General features: G+C 36.8%; 1 pseudogene; it reads right to left on the bottom strand.

Annotated features, from left to right (window-relative positions):
- Positions 1-4,348: 4,348 nt before the first annotated feature.
- LOC122106130 overlaps positions 4,349-23,080 on the bottom strand; it is an 86,431-nt pseudogene continuing 67,699 nt past the window's right edge.

Genomic DNA, 23,080 nt, shown 5'->3' with positions numbered 1-23,080 from the left:
CATTTAAACAATATTTACAAGTCTCCATGCATATGAAATTGAACTCATACATCACAGCTTTTACATAAGGATATATACATTCATATGACTTCCTACGGTTTGGTTTTGTAGATCAGAAAACTATGGGTCCCAGAAATATAACGCCCTTCCCAGGATCTCAAGAGACATTGGAAGCCCAGCTAAATAGATATTTCAAGGCCAGACCTTTCCAGTTCAATGTTGTACCCAAGAGATAACACTACATCTTTACTCTCACAGTTGTTTATGTTTGGCTTAACAGCAGTTTTCATAATGCCTCCTAAATGATTGAAATATAGTTTAAAAAAAAACCTGAATTGTTACAACTGCATTGTTACCTTTGTCTTTATTAGTAAAACAATCTTTTTTCTTGTTTACTCTGTTAAGTGCTAATGTAAATAACAGCTTTTATTTAGCATATTCTGCTGACTGTTTTTACACTTTTTGCTACTTCTAGCCTAACCATATTTGTCTCGTTCTTTTGCAAGTCTTCTAATTCTAGATCGACCGATGAAGGTAGGATGTATTCTGAAAGGAATGGTATGTCAGTGTTCTTGTTTTTCGTTCTAATTAAAGCCTTCAACTCCCAAGCTTTTACGTTTCTGGTCTTCAGTGCTATAGAAAAATAAATGCTCCTGAAGTTTACACAGAAGTAATTTTAATATAATTAAAATGATCTAACATTTCAATTGTTAGTTGAGAAACTAAGTGTATTCTTTCTATCATCTCATCAGTTTAACTTCTTGGAAAAATTCATCTTTCTAATCTCTTGATAGAGTAGTTTATTTTTATTCTAGATGTGATCATTTAAATATTGTTGTTTTTCCCCTCCAGCACTTCCTGATTGCCTGTTTAAAATTACAATTCTAGTGTTAATAAGCTGTATAGTTCTAAGAAAGTCACTTAATCTCTTTAAGGCTTTTGTTTCCCCAAAGGAAGATATATGAAATATTCTGTCTCCCTTGTAGTTTATGGATCACAGAGAAAGGAAAGGAGGCTTCTTCATTCATTCTTACCACCCCTATTCTCTCTGCTAAAGAATGTAAGCCCCCTTCCACTTCCAAGGTAAAGCTGTCACATAACCAAATTACCACCACAGTGGAGTTTGGTACAGTTGATTCTCCATCGTCAGTAATGCCAACATGTTAATGTAAAACTGCAAGAACCAGTTTTTTTATTTTATTTTATTTTATTTGAAAACATACTGTACAGAGGGGTTACAATTACATGGGCAGGAAAATGCATACATTTCTTACCAAGCATTGCAGCCTCCTCCTTTGTTTACCCTTCACCTCCCTTCCCAGCCTCCCCCCTCCTCCCCACCCAATCATACCCCCCCTCCCTCCCCCCCACCGACATTGTAAAGCTGGTTTTGACATGACATTTTGTACTTCTCATTGTTGCAACAGGTCCACCTGAATCCTTAAACGACTTGTTTGTCCCCGTCTCCTCCACATGTTATACTGACATCAAATATAGTGAAAGCGGGGGTTACACTGTGGGGAAGGGACATACAAAGCAACAAAGAAATAATATTATAAATGCGTTAGAAACACATGCATGAATGAAACAAAAACATTAAAATACATATTTGAGGGTTCGTTTTCCTAACATCATATTCTCTGACTTTTTCCGCTTGACTCATACCTATACTAGATATTGCAAATAAGGGAAACCATGGGACCTATGTTTCTTTGGGCCTGGCTTACTTCACTTAATATAATTTTTTCCAAGCCTTTCCATTTCCTAACAAATGGGGAAATGTCATTCTTTCTGATGGAGGCATAGAATTCCATTGTGTATATATACCACATCTTCTTGATCCATTCATCTACTGAGGGGCATCTGGGTTGGTTCCATATCTTAGCTATGGTAAATAATGCTGCAATAAACATAGTTGTGCTGGTAGCTTTAGTGTGGCCTTGTTTGTGGTCATTTGGGTAAATGCCCAAAAGTGGGATTGCTGGGTCATTGGGGAGCTCTATATGGAGTCTTTTGAGGAACCTCCATACTGCTTTCCAAAGTGGTTGAACAAGTTTACATTCCCACCAACAATGAAGTAAGGTTCCTTTCTGTCCACATCCCCTCCAGCATCTGTTGTTGTTAGAGTTCTTGATTTTTGCTGTTCTAACTGGAGTGAGGTGATATCTCAATGTTGTTTTGATTTGCATTTCTAGCCATAAAAGAAATGCAAATCAAAAGAACCAGTTTTTGTACTCTTACTCTTTGGGCCCAGACTTCAGTATCTGTATCTTGGCATCCATGGCCACAAAAGGCAAAAGTGATCTTCATTTACAATATCTTTAAGCTGTCTTGTGTGTAGTACAATCAAAAGGCAGAATTTTTCATTAGTTCCCAAACATAACCACTATTTCATTTTCTGGAATAACGAGTAAGACGTTACCAGATGATTAATGGAAACAAAAGCTAGAAAGAGCAAAGTTGAACCAAAGTGACAACAGCAAAAGGCCATTGGTCTACTAGTTCATCAGACACATATCACAAAGGCATCACTGTCAGCTGATTGCCAATTTCTGCCCCAGCAGCTGCCATTTTGGCTCATTCACAGAATAAGAGCCTGCGATCTAGAGACTTCCCTTCTTGTCTCTGACCTGAGCCACAGTGGACACCTATTGCACAAGTGTCATTAAGCACATCAAGGCAATCTCATGACTGGTAATGCGAGAATGACATTGGAAGATCTTGAGTTTGAGGATGGCCTGGGTAATCCACCAAAGCCTTGTCTTAAGAGAAGCAGAAATTAAAAACACCAGGACAGTACCACATCTCTGGTCAGAACTCTATTGGATTTCCTCTTCTTCTAAAGCACCTGTTGTTTACTCGTTAACTCACAAGTGCAGTTAAAAGCAAGAGAAACAGATGTTGATGAGCTCATCAAACTGTACTTTTCTTCAGTTGAATCTCACCTAGCTTCAAATGGGAACAAGATGCTCTTTCTGTCATGAATGTTCTTCTACTGCTAATTTCTCATTCCTAGGATTCCCCCATCCAAGGGCATTACAATGCATAAAACACCCAGGCAATGTTCTCTCTTGGAAGGCAAGACCTGTCTTTCATGTGTAATAGTGAAGTGTAATAGTCTTTAGGAATGAATATCAGTTACTTAACAGAATGCAAACTTCTCATACACACCAAAAATAACAGAAACATAGAACTGAATAACTGGAAAGATTCAGAAATTTTCCATTGAGTTATTTATAAACTATGGGCCTATTTTCCTCATGTACTTTGTTTATCAACAAAGCTTATGGTTGAGCACTTAATCTGCTATACACCGCCAAATTCTTTTTATTTCCTACTAGTTTCATAGTTTATTTTTTTTAATTTAAATAGAGTTATTCTGGTCTTGCTCTTATTTCAGCTATGAAAATCAGAGATTAATTGTTTTCCCAAACATGAAAACAAAATACCCTTTTAAAGATATTTTATGCTGAGCACCAGTGACTCGCTCCTGTAATCCTAGCTACTCAGCAGGCTGAGATCTAAGGATCGCCGTTCAAAGCCAGCCTGGGCAGGAAAGTCCATGAGAGTCTTCAATAAACCATCAGAAATAAACTGGAAGTGGGCTATGGTTCAAGTGGTAGAGCACTCGCCTTGAGCTGAAGAGCTGAGGGACCGCGCCTAGGCCCCCAGAGTTCAGGCCCTACTATCTTTAAGTAGTTGTATACAGAAGCTGCCATTCAACAATGTAATTTATAAATACATCTTGATAACCATCCCTTTCAACATTCTCACCGATTCCTCCAAACTCACCCTTTCCCTCTCTTGCCTTAATTTTGTAGGATACACATTGAATTTTGCTTGCATTTCCCCCATCTATTTCAGTAACACAATAAAAATTAAAATCCTATATAATTTGAAGAATAAATTATGAACAAAGCAGACCAAATTTCCTATAAGTGTAGGGTAGTGTGTAGGTTCTAAAATGGCCTCAACCACCCAAATTCCTGGATTTCATTCCCCTGTACATAGTCTCTCCTTGAATATGGGCTAGATCTTGTTACTTTTTTTTTTTTTTTTGACAATCCTGGAGCTTTAACTCAGGACCTGGGCACTGTCCTTGAGCTTCTTTTGCTCAAAACTAGCACTCTACCACTTGAGTCACAGCACTACTTCTGGCCTTTTCTGGTTTTGTGGTCCTGAGGAATCGAACCCATGGTTTCATGTATGCTAGGCAAGTACCCTACCACTAAGCCACATTCCAAACCTGACTTCTTTTTTTTTTCCTTTTTTGGACATGACACAAGGTTTTACTGGTGAGCATGATTAAAGTAATGGTTGGTGTGAGAGGCACAGTGGTTGGGGGCCCTCATGAGAGCAGGGCTGGACACTTATCCAGAGAACCACGATTCAGGATCCATTTGATTCCACAGTCATCAGTTAAGATGAGTCTCTCAGCTACCATGTCTTCAAACTCATTTTCATTAAATTTGGGCAAGCCTCATTTCTTGGAGATGTGCATCTTCTGACAACCAGGGAACTTGAACCTAGCCCTGCTGTAAGGTCTGAATCACAAGTTCTTGGTGTGCACGGGCATTACCTGGCCTAGCCACAGTACCCGGGGGGCTTCTGGAAGTCATCCCGCATACTTGTCTGGTGCCTGTCAGCCCCAGCCCTAGAACAACATAATCTTGATGCGAATGAGGTAGAACAGGTGCAGTAGCGCTCAAATATGAAAGCCATCTTTGCCACAACATTTTGGCACAAATATGGGCAGCCTCCAGGGCTTCAGGGGAGAGCTACCCATGTTCATCTGACACCATGTGTCCACAAGTGGGAACTCATCCACTTTTGTCTTTTTCCGCCCCAGGTGAAAGCTGCAGATCTTGGCATGGGGTCACCTCGACAAAAGCGAGATTTTGGCTACAGTGTTTTGTTTGTTTGTTTTTCTTTTTTGGGGGGGTCGATCATGGGGCTTGAACTCTGGGCCTGGGCTCTGTCCCTGAGCTCCTCAGCTCAAGGCGAGTGCTCTACCACTTGAGCCACAGCGCCACTTCCTACCATGTGTTCTTGTATACTGGCAACACCAGGCGGGGCGGCGACCATAGTGACAACAGAATCTTTGGTGGCCTGTTGAAGGAAAGAGGTGTGACTTATTTTTAATGAATGGAATATGGTAAAAATGCCCTATCATGGCACAGCTTACCCATATATCGTGGATTCTAACTGAGATTTTCTTGTTCTTCTGTTTCTTGTCACGCAGGAAACCAGCACGCAGGTTGTAAGTTGTTATGGAAAGGTAGATGGGACAGGGACTGGGGGAGGCTTCTGGGAAACAGTCAGCAACTAACTGAGACCCTCAGTTCAATCATCCAAGGGAACTGGATTTTACTAAAAAGAAGAGAATTGGAAGTCTGTTCTTCCCTAGGCTAACATTCTGAGAAGATGGCAAGACTGTCGACACATTCTGTGCTTGGTTGCAGCCATAGGCATGTGGCCAAGGTCTGTCAGCAATCCTGATCCGTAGACATTGTGAAAACTTGTTTATTACTTTAAGTCAATACATTTGGGCCCCACTCCTATCCCCTGTAAATTTTAATGGCAGGATGTTGGAGGCTGGCATTAGAAATCTTGTGTCAGTAGTTCATTGTGTAGCCTTAGTAATTTTATAATAGCAAGATAGAAAATCTTTTCATGGTTTTTAGTAAGGATTACACCCAATGCTATAATGCCAAAATAATCAGAAGCCCAGTTAGATGATACAATACGCATCAAATATAATTTCACTTTGCCCTTAGGGCATCCTAAGAAACCAGTATCACTAAATATAATGCTGCAATTCATAATAGTGAAGCAAGCTGAGCAAGAAGGACAAGCAGGTAATTCACCAGAGAATTAGAATGGGAACTTCTGTTCTTCCCTCTCCAAACTGGACCTTTAATTTTAGATTAATGTTCATCACTTTTTTCTCCTCTAAAATGTAAGATGCAGAAAGATGTCCAAAGTAGAAAACAGAAAAAGAGAAAAGTCATGTAAGAAATAGATTGGTATGAATGGAAAAGAATTACCTTAGTATTATTGTACATAACAGCAGTAACTAGGAATTACTTCTTCTTGCTTGTTCTCCTCCTCCTTCTCCTCCTCTTTTTTTTTCTTTTGAGCCAATACTGGGGTTTAATTCAGGGCTTGCTTGGGAGCTGTCCCATTAGGTTTATTGCTAAACGCTAGTGCTCTACCACTTGAAGTTCCCATTCTAATAGCTCCACTTCTAGCTTTTTGCTGCTTAACTGGAAATACAAGTCTCAGGTTCTGTTTTTTGTTTTGTTTTGTGGGCTGGCTTTGAACCATAGTCCTCAGAACTTAGTCTCCTGAATAGTTGGGATTACAGGTGTGAGCCACCAACTCCTAACAGGAATTACTTCTTCAATCATATTTAAGGCCAGAAACAATATACAAAAAAGCAGAGCATATTAGGCAACTTACTTAAAATCACTGACATTCTGAGAGGAGGCAGAAATAGTTCTCTGCTCTATGAACTCTCACTTTCTTATTGAGCACCTTTTTTCCTCTGAATTTACCTTTATAAGATACTTAGCTGATGAAATGTGCTATTATTCCCTTGGAGCCTTTAAAAATTAAGACAAAAACATTTCTAAAACAATTATAATTGATTATGTCATCCCTGCACTTTAAACTGCTGAAGTTCACCAAATTATAGTGCAACTAATAAATGAAGATAGTACTTCATTAAAGACTTTAGACATTTTCTGAAATGAATTAAAATTAACAAAAGGATCTAAAGGGTGAAATGCAAATCTTCTGTAAAACTCTTTTCTACAACGTTTTCAAAGCTCAAGTGATTAATATAGCAGTAGATTATTATGAATTTAAAACAACACAAATGCATCTTGAAATCAAATAAGTGAAGAAATTTCATGATTTTTTTCTAATTTTTTGTCCGGATACTATTGACTTGTTATAGCATAGATTTAGCAGGTGCATTTTGTCTGTATAGGCACACAGGAAAAACTGTAAACTCGACTGAATCTATTAAATTTTTCAAAAAAATATTATTAATGGAATGCATAGCTTTTTTTCCTCCCTCAAAGTAGATTAAACTGCTGGTCAAGTAATAATAACTACTGGTAGAATAGATAGCTTTTGCCATTTGTACTTCTGATTATTACAAAAACTACTGAAAGAAAACCTTAGCCCCATTTAGACAGATGAGGAAAATTGGAAGCAGAAAATAATTATCATAGAGCTAAGAAGTAGGAAAGGCAGGATTTCAACCCAAATTATTTAACCTCCAAAGATATTTCAATTTGAAACACGAATTCTGACTCTTATATGATTTCTTTTCTTTCAAGTTTGACAAGTATGCATTTGAGTAAAACAGGATAAAATAGAGAACAATGGAGACGAGATAGAAACATTTCCTACTCCTAACATGTGAAAGTAAAAAGAGGAGTTTAAATCTTTTCATGTGTGTGTGTGTGTGTGTGTGTGTGTGCAAGAGAGAGAGAAAGAGAGAGATAAAAGTATTTGACTTTTAAAATAACTGAATCTTAAAAAAATAAAATAAAATAAAATAACTGAATCTTTACATTTCCTCCTTCTCCGGTATGAGACACAAAAAACAATAGAAAGTTGCTGTCTGTAACTCTCAGCCTGGATTATGCAGCTAAGCAGAATCTTGAAGTTTTGTTGCTATAAGAAATCTGTCTAGCTGGGAAGTTGGCTCAGTGGTAGAGTGCTTGCCTCTCATGCATGAAGCCCTGGGTTCAATTCCTCAGCACCCCATAAGCAAAAAACAAAACAACAACAACAACAAAAGAAATCTGTCCAATTAGAGTTGATTCTGGTACAGGGTGATATATAAGGATCTAGCTTTAGTTTTCTACCGGTGATTAACTAATTTGCCAGCACCATTTACTGAAGAGGCTGTCTTTCTTCCATTCTATATTTTTTAGCTCCCTTATCAAAGATTAGGTGGCTATAGGTCTGTGGGTTCATTTCTGTGTTTTCAGTTCTATTCCATTGGTCCTCAGGTCTGTTCTTGTGCCAGTAACAAGCTGTTTTCATTACTATGGCTTTGTAGTAGAGTTTGAAATTTAGTATTGATATTCCTCCAGCACTTTTTTTTCCATTAAGGATCGTTTGTGCTATTTGGGGTCTTTTATCGTTCCATACACATCACAGGAAGGAATAGGAGAAACCCTAGGTCTCCTTGGCACAGGCCAAAATTTTCTTAATAGAGACCCAGAAACACAACAAATCAAAGAAAGGTTGAACAAATGGGATTGCATGAAACTGCAGAGCTTCTGCATGGCAAAGGATATAGCTAGCAAGATCAATAGAAAGCCCTTGGATTAGAGAAGATCTTCACTAGCCATACAACGGATAAGGGTCTCATATCTAAAATATACTTGGATCTCAAAAATTTAAATCCCCCAACAACAAATCCTCAAAGAAACAACTGCCCAATAAATAAGTGGTCTAAACACTTAAAGAGAAACTTCTCTGAAGAGGAAAAAAGAATGGCCAATAGGCATAAGAAGAAATGCTCAACCTCTCTAGCCATCAAAGAAATGCAAATCAAAACAACATTGAGATTCCATACTCACCCCAGTTAGAATGGCTATAATCAAGAACTCTAATAACAACAAATGCAGGAAAGGACTTGGCCAGAAGGGAACCCTACTGCATTGTTGGTGGGAGTGTAAACTTGTTCAATCACTTTGGAAAGCAGTATGGAGGTTCCTCAAAAGACTCCACATAGAACTCTCCTATGACCCAACAATCCCACTTTTGGTCATTTACCCAAATGATCACAGACAAGACCATACTAAAGCTACCAGCACAACTATGTTTATTGTAGCATTATTTACCATAGCTAAGATATGGAACCAACCAACATATCACTCAGTGGATGAATGGATCAAAAAATTGTGGTATACACACACATACACACACACACACACACACACACACACACACACACACACACACACACACACACACACACACTGGAATTCTATGTGTCCATCAGAAAGAATGACATTGCCCCATTTGTTAGGAAATGGAAAGACTTGGAAAAAAATTATATTAAGTGAAATAAGCCAGGCCCAAAGAAACATAGGTCCCATGGTTTCCTTTATTTGCAATAACTAGTGTATGTCTGGGACAAGCAGAAAAGATCAAAAGCTATGTACTTATGACCAGATAAGGTGATGTTAAGCGAAATGAACCCCGAGATAGGGACACAAGTGGTTTTTACTTTCTTCCTATTGTTTCTAATGTATTTATAGTGTACCAGGTGATTTTTTTTTGTTTCTTTGTATGTTCCTCCCCCATGGTTTAACCCCTGCTTTCACTGTATTTGATGTCGATGCCCTGCATCTTATATATACACTTCTCTATTTTGGGGAAGGGAAAAAACAAAATGCTTAAATAGGGATACAGGTTGACCCATTGTAATAATGAGATGTACAAGGCACTATGTTGAAAAATGAACTTTATAATTTAGGCGGCGGCAGGAGCGGAGGTGGAGAATGTAGTTGTGGAGGTGGGAGGGAAGTGATGGAAGGGGAAAAACAAAGGCGGAAGCAACAATGCTTAATAGAAAATATACCCATTACCTTGCTCATGTAACTGTAAGCCCTCTGTACAGTATTTTTACAATAAAATAAATTAAGAAAAGAAATCTGTCCAAGCCGGGCCAAATTGGTCATGCCTGTAGCCTGTAATCCTAGCTACTCAGGAGACTGAGGTCTGTGGATCGAAGTTCAAAGCCAGCCCAGGCAGGAAAGTCAGTAAGACTCTTATCTACAATAAATCACTAGAAAACCAGAAGTGGCACTGTGGCTCAAGTGGTAGAGTGATTGCCTTGAGCTTATGTGGTGAGGGACAGCACCCAACTTAGAGTTTTAAAGCTCAGGAGAGTGATCAGCATACAGCATACAGTAGAGGCTCCAAAACTGGAAAAATGAAAAGAAGTATCATACATATCTGTCAGGAGTGAGACTTCTTCCTGATTTCTCACCTTAAAGGACACTAACCTCAACCATCACTGCTGAAAAATACTAGAGCAATGGTACCTTCTCACATCCTAACACAATCATCATTAATCATCTATATGAAGATATCAAACTGTTTTTCAAAGGACTGTTTAATATTATATCATTACATTTCTGTAATCATTGATAGAAGTTCTTTAACGATGCATAGTATCAGTATCTGAAAATGAATTATCTACTCATTAGCTTATTAACTCTACCTAGATCTATCTATCATCTATTATTTATCATCAATCTCTTGATCTTATCTATACTTTTTGTCATTAAAAGTGATTCTATAAGGTAACTCTTAAAATCTTTGAAGTTTATGAAGAAGTAAAATAGTTTCAGATCATTCTTTAAACCAGTTTAAGATCACCAAAACTCCTCTCTGCAAACAAAAAGCAGAAAAGATATTACTGTTTATAGATATAGCATACATAAAGGAGCGTATCTTCTGTGGAGGCTGTACTCTGGAGGCTCAAGAAGGAGAATCACAAATTCCAGGTCAGAGTTGGCTACATGTTAAGAATTTTTCTCAAGTAAAACCAAAACCAAGGCATTCTTTGTTCTTGCCCATCTAATTCTCTCCCCTCCCCTCCCCTCCTCTTCCCTTCCCCTCCCTTCTATTCCCTTGACTTTTCTTCTCTTTCCTTCACTTTTCTTCCTGTCTCTTATCTTCTCTTTCTCCATACATACATATTTTTTAGCTTCAGAGTTTTATATTTACCAGTTTCTATGATTTAATTACCTTATAAATGTCTTCTGGGTGAGAATTTCATACTGCCAGGTAACAGTAGTTCACACTTACAATCCTAGCTGCTAAAGAGGTTGAGTTCTGAAAATGAGGGGTTAGACTCAGTCCAGAAGACAAATCCATGACTTTTATTTCCAAGCAAAGATCTGGAAGTGGAGGAGGTATGGCTCAAGTGGTAGAGCCTGAGCTTCTAAGTTCAAGCCCTACACCAGTACACCCTCACCCCCCAAAAAAGGAAAGAAAAAGAAAGAAAGAAAAGGGAAGATATTGTCCCAAGAGAGTAAAAAGTTATTCTTTTCATTCAAAAAACCTGATACCTTACATGCATCTCCTTTTGCTCTCAAGGAGCTATATTGAATCACTGTCAAAAGGAAAAGATGGCGTCAGGAATTACTATCACTTTTGGTCCAAGCATTCATATTATTCCTTTATAGGTACTTGTTCAGCACTTACATGTGCCAGGTTCCAATAAAAGTAAAGTTGTTATCTTACTAAGCCATCACTTTAAAATCTCATCTGAATTATCCTCATCCCTGACCAATATTGAGAGCACAGTGAAAAATAGAACATTAGATATTTTTGTCTTATAAAGTCTAAAATTTCTCTTTACTAGGTTTTAACAACTGATTTCTGACTAACATTGTAAATTAGTCCAAAGTACCCTCTTAAATTTTGACATTTACTAGTTTTATTCTGTATTTTATATTTTCTTACAAAGTAAATACTGTGGCTACTTTGGTTCCACTGAAACCTTACTCTGGCTCTTGTGTACTTCTCTGCCATGTTTTTTTTCTTAATCTATAGCATATGTCTTTAGAATGATTCTAACTTAGCTACAGACAATAATCAATATCTCTGTTTTTGTATATTTCTTCTCAAGCCTCTAAAAAGTAATAAGTAATCTAAAAAGCCAGTAAGTACCACTTCTAGGGGGAAATGTGTCTCCAACGTGTTTTGAATAAGAAAGGCTTGACCCACAGGTTTGTTGCATTAGTCACATGCAATTGTGGGAGGATAGCATTCAAGGTTGTGAAACATACTTAAATATCAATGTGGTGGATGTAGAGGAAATTAGCTTGGTTCCCTAGGAAGATGGTGCAAAAATTACTGTTCCTTTTAATTGGAATCTGCCCATTTTTGTTTACCTGATGGTGTGTCTTTACCTTTCAATGTCCTGATCATGTTGATTGCTTTTGAAGCATCCCATGGTTCTCTTTCACTCCAGGCAATGTCTAGCCTCTCCTCTGTGTTACTATTACCTTTGATTGTCAGTTAAATGCTTGTTATCTCTAATTGTGACTGTTCTATTGAAAGATCCATATATATATATATATATATAAACTTTATTCATATATATGTATATCTATCCATATTTAGATATACATAATTTGAAAGCAACTTGAGAAAGATTGCAAAGAAAAAAAAGGAAGAAGACAAAGGCAGAAGGAAAGAAAACATGTTAGGAATGAGGCTCAAACACTTTGAGTAACTTATTTGCAAGGGTTTAGAAGATATTTTTATGTGATTTGTCTCTAAGGACATAACAACTTACTTTTTTTAAAGAATATTTATTTCAGAAATCCACCTGATTCTGATTCATTGATTTGAAATAATCAGAGTTGAAACAAAAAATTAAAATACTATGTCTCTTGTTTTTTTTTAGTCTGTCTTCTTTTGAAATTTAATTTTTATACTAACTAGAATATAGTTGACCATTTAATAAAATTAGATCATGTTATAATATGCTTCCTTACTATTTAATAATAGTACAGGATAAAAATTGTACAAAGGTACCAAAAAGAACTTCTCAAATGTCTAGCTTATCCTACTACTCTGGAATGTTGGTCTGTGTAATTAAGTCTCCACAACTTTATTTTTATATTTGGTTGATATGATTTAATTATTTATGAGTTGTCAAACAGAGAGATCTATTTTTTCTAATTTACTTTATTGTTGTTCTAGACGTAATATACAGTGGGGTTACACTTATGTACATCAGTTAATAAGTCTTTTTGTTATTATCTTTAGCTGTAAAAAGAGGTTGCTATTTAACAAATCAGTTTATAACTACAATGCTTCTTGATCGATGTCATGCCTTTGATCATTCTCACCATCCCTCCCCTCAACTTTCCTAGATTTTTAGGGCATCTATTGATTTAATTCCCCTACTTTTTTTCATTTGTATATCTCCTTCCCCTTGACATCTCCTAGTCCAACATCCTTCAAGTACCAGTTTCTGAGTTAATTTTTCTAAGGAATTACATAGTTTGAATTTTCTCTTGCAAATACCATACTGCACCAAATACATTTGTGTACCACTCTGTATGCATTTACTTTTATATTTATAAATTAAATCTAGCTTCCACATTGTCTCTGGGCCTAACTTACTTCACTTAACATATTTTTTTTTCCAGGTCTATTCATTTTCTTTGCAAATGATGTAATGTCATTCTTCTTAATGTATGAACAAAATTTCATTGTATATACATGTATATATATGTGTATATATATATACATATATATATATGTATATATATATACACATATATATATATATAGCACATTTTCTTTACCCGTTAATCTACTGAAGGGCGTCTAGCTTGATTTCATATCTTGATTATCGTGAGTAGTGCAACAATAAATACAGTTGTGCAAGGGGCTTTACTGTTTCCTGTTTAAAGTCTTTTGATAAGTGTCCAAGAGTGGTATTGCTGGATCATAAGGTTGTTCTGTTTAGTATTTTTTTAAAAAAAGACTCTCCAAACTTTTCCAGAGTGGTTGAACAAATTTACATTTCCACTGACAATGTATTAGTGTTCCCTTTCCCCCACATTTATGCCAGCATCCATTATGGTTTGGATTATTAGTATTTTTAGTTGTTAATTTAATTTGATTTTTATCTTTAAGTAGTTATACCAAGGAGTTGTCATTTCACAAAGTAGTATATATATATACAATGAACGCTATTCCTTTCAATATTCTCCGTTATCCTTCCCACCCCCACCTTGCCCTCAGATTTTCTAATTTTGTAGAAAATGAATTGAATTTTATAACTGAGTGTTTGGATTCTTGATGATGGCCATTCTACCTGATGAAAGATGGAATGTCAGTTTTCATTTAATTTGCATTTCCTTTATAGCCTAAGATGTTGAGCATTTCTTCCTGTGTCTATTGGGTATTTTTTACTCTTCTGAGAAGTATCAATTTAGCTAGTCGGCCACTTGGTATCTTTAGTCTTTAAAGGCTTATTTTCTTGATATCTTTATATATTCTGGATTTAAGGCCATTGTATGACATAGAGCTAGCAAAGTTGTTTGACTTGCTTGCTCACGGACTGCCCTATGCTACTTGAGCCATACCTTTTTGCTGGCTAGTTGGAGATGGAGTCTTTCAGATTTTCAGCTTGGGCTTGCTGTGAAATTCTGTCCTGTTCTCACACTCCTGAGTAGCTAGGATTACAGATGTGAGCCACTGGTGTCAATCTAAAACAAGATTCAAAAGGATTGTTTCATTTTTGGAGGATAAATCATTTATAATGTCAAACAGTGAAAAATATCATTAGAAGTATTATACACAGAATGAAAGCTCTGGGGAGGCCTATTAACTTTGCTTTTGCAATGCATATAGAAATACTAATTGTACTTTTTAAAGATAATTTCATAGAAGTGTTTAGTAATAGGAAAATATCTTAGATACCAAGATGTATAGTGGATGTGAGTTTTTGAAATTGTCATCTGAGAGACACCATGAATGTGAACACAAATACTTCGCAGGGGTCTTCAATCATTCTTAGTTTGGTGCTATGTCACTAATTTATAGAGAGGTTGATTACTTCAACTAATGACAACGGAATTGATAGGAACAGTTAATTCAGGAGTCAATGAAAAGCAACCTTTCAAATCACTTAATGATTTTGAGTGTAAAAATAAACATTTTACATTTTGATCTTTGAAATCAATCTCTTATGTTGAAAGCTCCAACAACAAAAGCTTTGATATGAAAGATGATGATTCTCAATTTCCTAAGATGGGCCATGACTGAGTTCTACATTACATCTCTATGGTTCCTTTAGAGTGTAAGCAAATGTGTATGCCATATTGCATATGTAATATTGTATTATTGGATATTAACCATGGGTAGTATAACATACTAGATCTAATTATACCCCATTATAACCCATGAATTAAGGAAACAGTTTGTCTTCTAATGTAAATGCTAGTTACGTTTATGTCAATTTAATGTTTTTATGTAAAGCTATTAATAGCAAACATGAACTTAATAATATTGAAGTTATTTTATCAAGATCACGATCTATATTATCAAGATCATGATCTAATTCTTCTTGGAAACATTTATGAAATGCAGACAAAAAACTGGCATTGAGAAGTTAGTAAATTCTCTCAAGACAGACCCTTGATAAACCATAGAATTTCTACATTAGATTTCAAAGTCCACAGGAGCTATTTCTTAGACCACAGATAATGTTGACAAAACTTCTTCATTGTTTTTAAGTCCTTAATCAAGGTGTAATTATTGTGGAGGTCTTTAGAATCATCTTTTTCATAAAAGGATTATCCTAACACTCTTTCTAGTTTTGCAATTCCTTTAGACTCAGGGACTCCAGGGAGGAAGTGCACTGACCTGTTGCTCCCTCCCAGATTTCAGAATTGACAGGACTTTTAGATGAGAAGATGCAGAATCTGACGTTGGTGATCTAACTCTCATGCAGAAAAAGTTAAAATAAAAGACATGTCCAGCCTGGTGCCGGTAGCTTATGCTTGTAACCCTAGTTACTCAGGAGGCCGAGATCTGAAAATTGTGGTTCAAAACCAGCCCTGGCAGGAAAACTCCATGAGACTCTTAACGCCTATAAACCACTAGAAAACTGGAAGTGGTGCTGTGGCTCAAGTGGTAGAGCACTCCCCTTGAGCTGAAGAGCGCAAGGACAGCGCCCAAGCCCAGAGTTCAAGCTCCACGACCGACAAAAAAACAAACAAACAAAAGACACTTCCTGTGGATAGTTCTTCGAGTTTGCAGTCTTCTTTTCAGAGTTTTTCATTTAAAAGCCTAAAATTATGGACAATTTCCACTTTCAAATGCCATTGCCTTCATTCTTTGGAAATATGAAATATGGGGGCTGAGAAGGTGGCTCAGTGGTTAAAGCGCTTGCCTTGCATGCCTGAGGCCCTGGGTTCGATTCCTCAGCACCACATAAGCAAAAAGAAAAAAGCCGGAAGTGGCGCTGTGGCTCAAGTGGTAGAGCGCTAGCCTTGAGCTGAAGAGCTGAGGGACAGTGCCCAGGCCCAGAGTTCAGGCCCCATGACTGGACCCCACAAAAAAAATAAAATAAAATAAAAAGAAATAGCTAATACTTTTACCTTCTTTGAATTAATTTTCAGCCTCCTAAATATTTACATTCCTGGATTTTAGATTGGTGTTAAGTTATAGAATTTAACATCATGGTTAAGGACAGAGGATAACAGAATTAAGTAAAGAACAATATCATAAAATGTCTTGTTCTTGTAGTGTTTTATGTTTTAAACAAATTGAAGAGTATATATTGATTATCTAAATATATATATTTGTTACAGCTTTAATTATACACGTAATTGTTACTTTACTTAACATTGCAATGTATTGTTACCATGGGACTGATAAATTTTAATTAAAAACTTTATATTAATTTGTCTTTATTTTATGGATTTTTAGCAACATGCTTGGGAAAATATGCCATTTCTATTGTGACATTTATATATTTGTGTACATGATAATCATTTAGATTCTACTTACTGTTCTTATACTCATGATGTGACTTCTTAGCTGTTTAAAGAATTGTTGTAATTTTCAAACTAGATCTAATATTCACCTTTCCTTTTTAATTGTAAACATTGAGAGATAACACTGCAGGGTCATATTTCTCTTCGATACAATAATGAGAAGGCTTAATTTTCAGAAATATACTCCTATTTAAGTGAACTTAGATATAACAGATAATTAGCTATATTTTCCCTGTTTTTCTGATGGGTGATTTTCCCTGGGTTTCTTACTCTTTTTCAAAATGCTGCTTTGCAATTAGGTACTACTCTCACCCACTATCTGCTTTCCCAACTTCATAGAAAGAAAATATCATATGTTCTATTAATGGAACTATGTCTACAAAAATTGTGCTAAATATCTCATTATTTTTCCTCAAATAATTATCTGCTTATAAACACTAAGAACACAATTATTGGCCAGATGTCGAAGGACAAGATAAAGTGGTGAGCTAAGCTAGCTGTTGAAGATGATACAGATGCTCTCAGGTAAGAGGAACATTGTAGTCCCTCTGTTTATGACTCTGCTCCATGACTTAAATGATCTTAGGCAACCTATGTTCTCTATTTTATTCCATGAACATTATGTAAACAGAAGGCTGAAATTGGACTCTGTTACCCTGTCTGCCAGTCTCATAAATGAGGCTTTTCCTTTACCACTGTTCCTGTTGTCTTTATTTATAAAATCTCATATATATATGTATATATATATATATATTCTTTCTCTACTGCTGACTGCTGGCACTTTACTCTCTCGAGGAACTACAGTGCTACAATGCTGTCCTTCCTGCTTCTGTGTTTGGCTGCTTTCCCAATAGGAGAAGATAGAATTAGCTCATACTCCCTGAGGAGGACGGGAGGGGACTCAGCAGGGTGCTTCCTTAGTCCCTTCAACCACTGGCAGGGAGTATTTACAAAGGCACCCCTGGAACCAGCTAACATTGTATTTTGTGATGAGTCGTTCCATTGCCTCTGTATTCATGCATAGCCAACCCAAGGGAAATAATACACAAATATTAATTATTTGGAGATAATACTATGTGTACAGAGCTTGATCTGTGTGTACAACTCCCATTGATATTTCATTAGCAAAACAAAAACACATTCACAGTCAATGTTTTCCCAATGTATTTTTAAAGAAGTGTGGGTGTCTTCCAAGAGAAAAGGTATAAAAAAAAAATCACTGCTTAACAAAGAGGAAACATGCCTGGGTACAATTTTAATAGTTGAAATTAGACACTAGGCTTTCATGCTCATGCACTCTATACATGGGAAAGAATGCTAAACTCCTGTATTATCTATGTAAAGCAAAAAAAGCTTCAAATTAAATGGATGGATCTCATCAGTATTTTTTTCCCCTAATATGTGTTGGATCTGTAGATGGACGAGATAAAGAGTTATCGTTTATATCATTTGAGGATGAATTGAATGGAGACTCTGTGTGTGTGTGTGTGTGTGTGTGTTTGAACTCAGGGCCTGTGCACTGTCTCTGAGCTTTTATGCTCAGAGCTAGAACTCTACCACTTAAGCCACAGCTCCAATTCTCACTTCTTTGTGGTTAATTGGAGATAAGAGTCTAGAGGACTTTCCTTCCTGGACTGGCTTCATCCAAGATCCTCAGATTTCAGCAACTTGAGTAGCTAGATTTGCAGGCATGAGCCACCAGTGTCTGGTGAATGAAAACATTTTTATTTTTTATTTTATTTTATTTTAATTTTTGGGTCCGGTTGTGGGGCCTGAACTCTGGGCCTGGGCGCTGTCCCTCAGCTCTTCAGCTCAAGGCTAGCGCTCTACCACTTGAGCCACAGCACCACTTCCGGCTTTTTTTCTTTTTGCTTATGTGGTGCTGAGGAATCGAACCCAGGGCCTCATGCATGCAAGGCAAGCACTCTACCACTGAGCCACCTTCCCAGCCCCGAAAACATTTTTAACATAGTTTTTCCCCCCAAGGAAATGGAGGCGGTTGTATGTTCAAATGGTGCAGAATATTTTTTTAAATTTTTCTTTAGGAAAAGAATGAAGGGGATTTCTAAACAGAGCAATGATGCATTGTTTGTCTTTGCTACCATTGGTAGATTCTTCTCTATGCCTCATCCACATCTGATGGGAAACTGTTCTCATATTTCCTTTCATACAGTTCCATGCTGACACATCTCTTCTCTGTAGAGAAGCATGTGGCTTGGGGTTAGCATCATGTGTTCTAATAGCCAGGAATTATTGAGCTTTCATCCCAACACCAAGTTCCTCAGTGACTTAGGCAAGTTACTCCCTTGGCCTTCCAGTTCTAAACCTATAAAGGAGAAATGACAATGGAAAGGAAGTGTGAGCAGTAATTAATGTTGGGGAAGTGTTACAGTAATTCTAAATATTACTATAATTTGCTTCAACACAATTTGTTCATTCAAATAACTTGTCCCCACACCATAAATTCAAGCATGTTAGTTAATTAATTTCTGAATACATGTATATATGTTTTTTCCTCAGAGATAAGCCAATTGTCTGGTTAATTTACACATATACCATACTTAAGAATGTTTTGGGGAATTTACTTATTTTAAATTTGGAATATTTTTTTCCTATGAAAACATTATTGGTAGCTGTTTGGGTAAGCCTCTAATGTCCTCCCTAGAGACAAGGATTTTACAAAAATACTTTAAAGTGATACTGGTTTTACAATAAAGAAGATATGATAAATTTTCTTGACATCTCTTGCTTAACCAAAGAAAGGAAAAACAGCAAAAAGAAACATGAGTACTTCAAGAGGCATCTGATTATACTGGCTTAGAAGTCATTAATACAACATTTATTCATTTATCATTTGAGGAATAGTATTTGAGTGTATTTCTATGTCAGACATTATTTTGGAGCCCTGGGACTTAGGGACAATTGGAACAAAACACTGTTCTCAAAGATGAGAGAAGATGGTAAGCAAGCAGATAAGTATTCATTCAGATGGACTGAATGTTCTATGAAACATGACAAAGCAGGAAAAGGGTGGGTGACTGGGAGTAGGAGGTGCTATTTTCTCTGGAGTTCTTACAGAGAACCTGCAATTACATGACATTTAGTCATAAACTGAAAGGTTGGAAAGCCAAGCATACAATATCTGGAGGTAGAGCAATGCAGACATAATGTACAGCAAGTGCAAAGCCCTGATGTAAAAGTGTGTTGAGATTATTTGAGGAGCAGTATGGAAGCAAATGTGTATGAAATGCAGTGAGTAAAGACTCATGGCAGTGGACAATGTGATAGGTCTTACATGTCATCTGATTACATGGCCTTCAGATTATGGCAAATTCTTCATAGTTTTTGCAGTGGATATGGGAAGCAAATGGAGGATTGGCAGTCCAAGTCTGATAGGGTCTGATTTATTCATTCTGATAGTTCAAAGAATCCATCCTAAGGAAGAGTGGTAAGAACAATAATGTCTCCACTCCCTCTCTGCCAGAATTATACATCTTGGGAATATTTCTCTATATGGCAAAAGAGACTTTGCCTGTGTGATTAAACTGAGAATTTTGAGATGAGGAAATTTTCCTGGATTATCAGGGCATGTTGGATGCAATCATCCCGGTCTTTTTGCAGAGAACCAGATCTAGATCTGTATGAGGTGATAGGACTACAGAGTATAGATGAGATGACCATGGAAACACTTAGAAAAAAAAATCAAGAAAGGCCCATGAGTCAAGGAACATAGGCAGCCTGTACAAACCGTAAAAGCCAATCAAGGAATCTTCTCCTGGAACTAATGAGAAATGGCAAAACCTAAGTTTAGCTCAGAAACCAAACTTGGACTTCTGACTTCTAGAATTGTAAAAGAGTAAATATTTATTGTTTCAAGCCACTAACTTTGTGCTACCTATTTTGCCATTGCCCCAGGAGACTAATATTAAGGGACTAGTATAAGCCTCAAGATGGAATGGCATTCTCTAGACTGATAAGGCCAGGGGTACACACAAGTTATAAAATTCAGAATTTCTTTTGTAGGTTGTGATAATAGGATTTGCCCATGAACTAGACCCCAAAATGAAAATGAGAATGGAAGACAGGAATAAGGGATGATGGTCATGATTTGTGTCTGGCATCTGGTAGGACAGATCTTCCATTTGTTGATATGGCAGTGGTGGTCAAGAAGAAATAGTTTTTGATTATGTACTAAGTTCCAGGCATCATTCCAGGCTTACAGAGGTAGATATCCATGCTTTAATTTTATTTGACATCCAGCCTAAGATTTTTCAAGTGAATCCTCTGGAACACCTGCATCAGAATCATCAGGCTGATGATTAATTATGCAAAATTTAGACCTTCACCAGAAAGGATGAATGAGAAGCATTTGGGCCAGCACCCAAGAATATGCTTTATAACAAGCTCCTCAGAGAGGAAAAAGCTTGTTCACTGAGGTTTGTAGAATACTGATCTTGTAGTTCTTTATTATTGTAATTTTATTTCAGTTCATGTGATTTTCCTTTATGAGGATGCATATTATTAGCTCTGTAAGAAGTTGCTGTTTAGTCTACAAAGGCAATTAAGTTCTCTTCTCTCTTTGTATATGTTCTTGTATCTTTGTCTCTATCTCTTGGTCTCTGTCTCACTTTGTCTCTCTTCTTCTTAAAGGAAATTAAAGGTAAGGAATTTAAGAATGGACTTCATTAGAAGTACAACTATTACCATAGACAGTATTTCTCTATATGGATTTATAAGAGATATAAGTAAGGCGGTAAATTCATGATTTTCCTGTAGAAAAAAATGATAGGAAAGTGGTAAAATATTTGAATGTAACAGAACTATCTTTGTATGAATTGGAGGAAGAAATATAATGTGTGTTGAAAGGGTATATGTAATCAAATATGTATAAATATAAGAAGTTTTCTTTGAGAGCCTGTTTAACGGTTCTAGCACAGGAACGCAGCTACTCCTATACTCTTGACCAAAGACCTGTCCTCCTCTATCCCGGATGGTATTCCTCTTTGATGGAGTGTGCAGCTTCAGGAGGGACAGCTGGTGAGGATTTGGCCCAAAGGGAACGCTACTACACTGTTGATGGAATGTAAACTGGCTCAACCATTCTGGAAAGCAGTATGGAATTTCGTCAAAAGACAAAATATAGAGCTCCCCTATGACCCAGCAATCCCACTTCTGACCATTTACCCAGATGATCACAAACAAGGCCATACTAAAGTTTCCAGTACAACCATGTTTATTGCAGCATTATTCTCATAACTAAGATATGGAACCAACCCAGACACCTCTTAGTAGGTTAATGGATCAAGAAAATGTGGCATATAAACACAATGGAATTACTAGAAAAAATGATATCACTCCATTCATAAGGAAAAGGAAAGAAATGGAAAAAGTCAGATTAAGTGATGTAAACCAGACCCAAGGAAACATAGGCTCCATGTTTTCCCTCATTTGTAATAATAAGTATATGCCTGGGATAGTCGTAGCAGAAGTTAACAATAGCTCAATAACTATGTACATATGACCATATAAAATGATGTTAATAGAAATGAACGGCAAGATATGGAAACAAGTTTCTTTTTGTGGTTCTTTTGTTTTTCTTTCCTCTTTTTATTGTACTATTTACAGTTATTTCTTTTGTCTTTGATTTTGTTCTCCTCTGGTTTATGCCCCCATAGTCACTGTTTCTGATTTTGGTACCCTTTGTCTTATATATAAGTTTATCTGACTTAGAGAAAGGAAGGGGAATCACAGAAACATGGGACAAAGTGTGAAGCAGTACAACAGAGATAATCACTAGACACTGTGTTGGAAATGAACTTTACAGTTTTGGGGGAAGTGAAGTGGGGGCAGGAAAGTGGAAGAAAGTGAGGGAGGGGTAACAGTACTAGTAAAGAAATGTACTCATTATCTTAGTTATGTAATTATAAGCCCTTTACAATAAAAAGAGATTTCTTTAATCTGATCTCAATGTACTTTTAATTTCTGAACTGTGTACTGAAAAAAATGTTCTTTAACTTTACTTTAGCCCCATGCTAACTCCTTGCTATAGTTTGGATAATTATTCTCAAAAGTTTCATGAGCTAAATGGCATGCTTTCAGAGTAGTGCTCTTGAGAGGTGATAGGAGTAAGACCTAGTGGGAGGATTTTAGTTATTGGAGGTGACAAATGCTTGCCAATGGAATGATGAGATAGGTCCTTTTATTTTTCTCTCGCTTCTATCCTAGCCCAGAATGAACAGCTTACCACACTCCCCCCCGCTTTGCTAACTAGCATACCCAGCAGAGGCCAAAAGCAGCAGGCTCAACTGACCTGGGACTAGAAGCTCCAACACTGTGGGCCTCAAATACTTTTTTTTTCTTTATAGATTGTCTCAGGTGTTTTGATTAGTGACAGAAGGCTGACTAATGCACTATCTGACAAGGAGGTGGGATGTGGTGACAATTATGTGATGGGAGAAGAAATGAGGCTATGGGTCTATTTATTACCTGTGTTTTATAAATGAAAAATG

The sequence above is a fragment of the Dipodomys spectabilis genome, unplaced genomic scaffold, assembly GCF_019054845.1.
Source record: "Dipodomys spectabilis isolate Male_0828 unplaced genomic scaffold, ASM1905484v1 ptg000038l, whole genome shotgun sequence".
NCBI classification, from domain to species: Eukaryota; Metazoa; Chordata; class Mammalia; order Rodentia; family Heteromyidae; genus Dipodomys; species Dipodomys spectabilis.
Note: the sequence above shows the minus strand (reverse complement) of the source record. Positions and strands in the feature narration are given on the sequence as shown.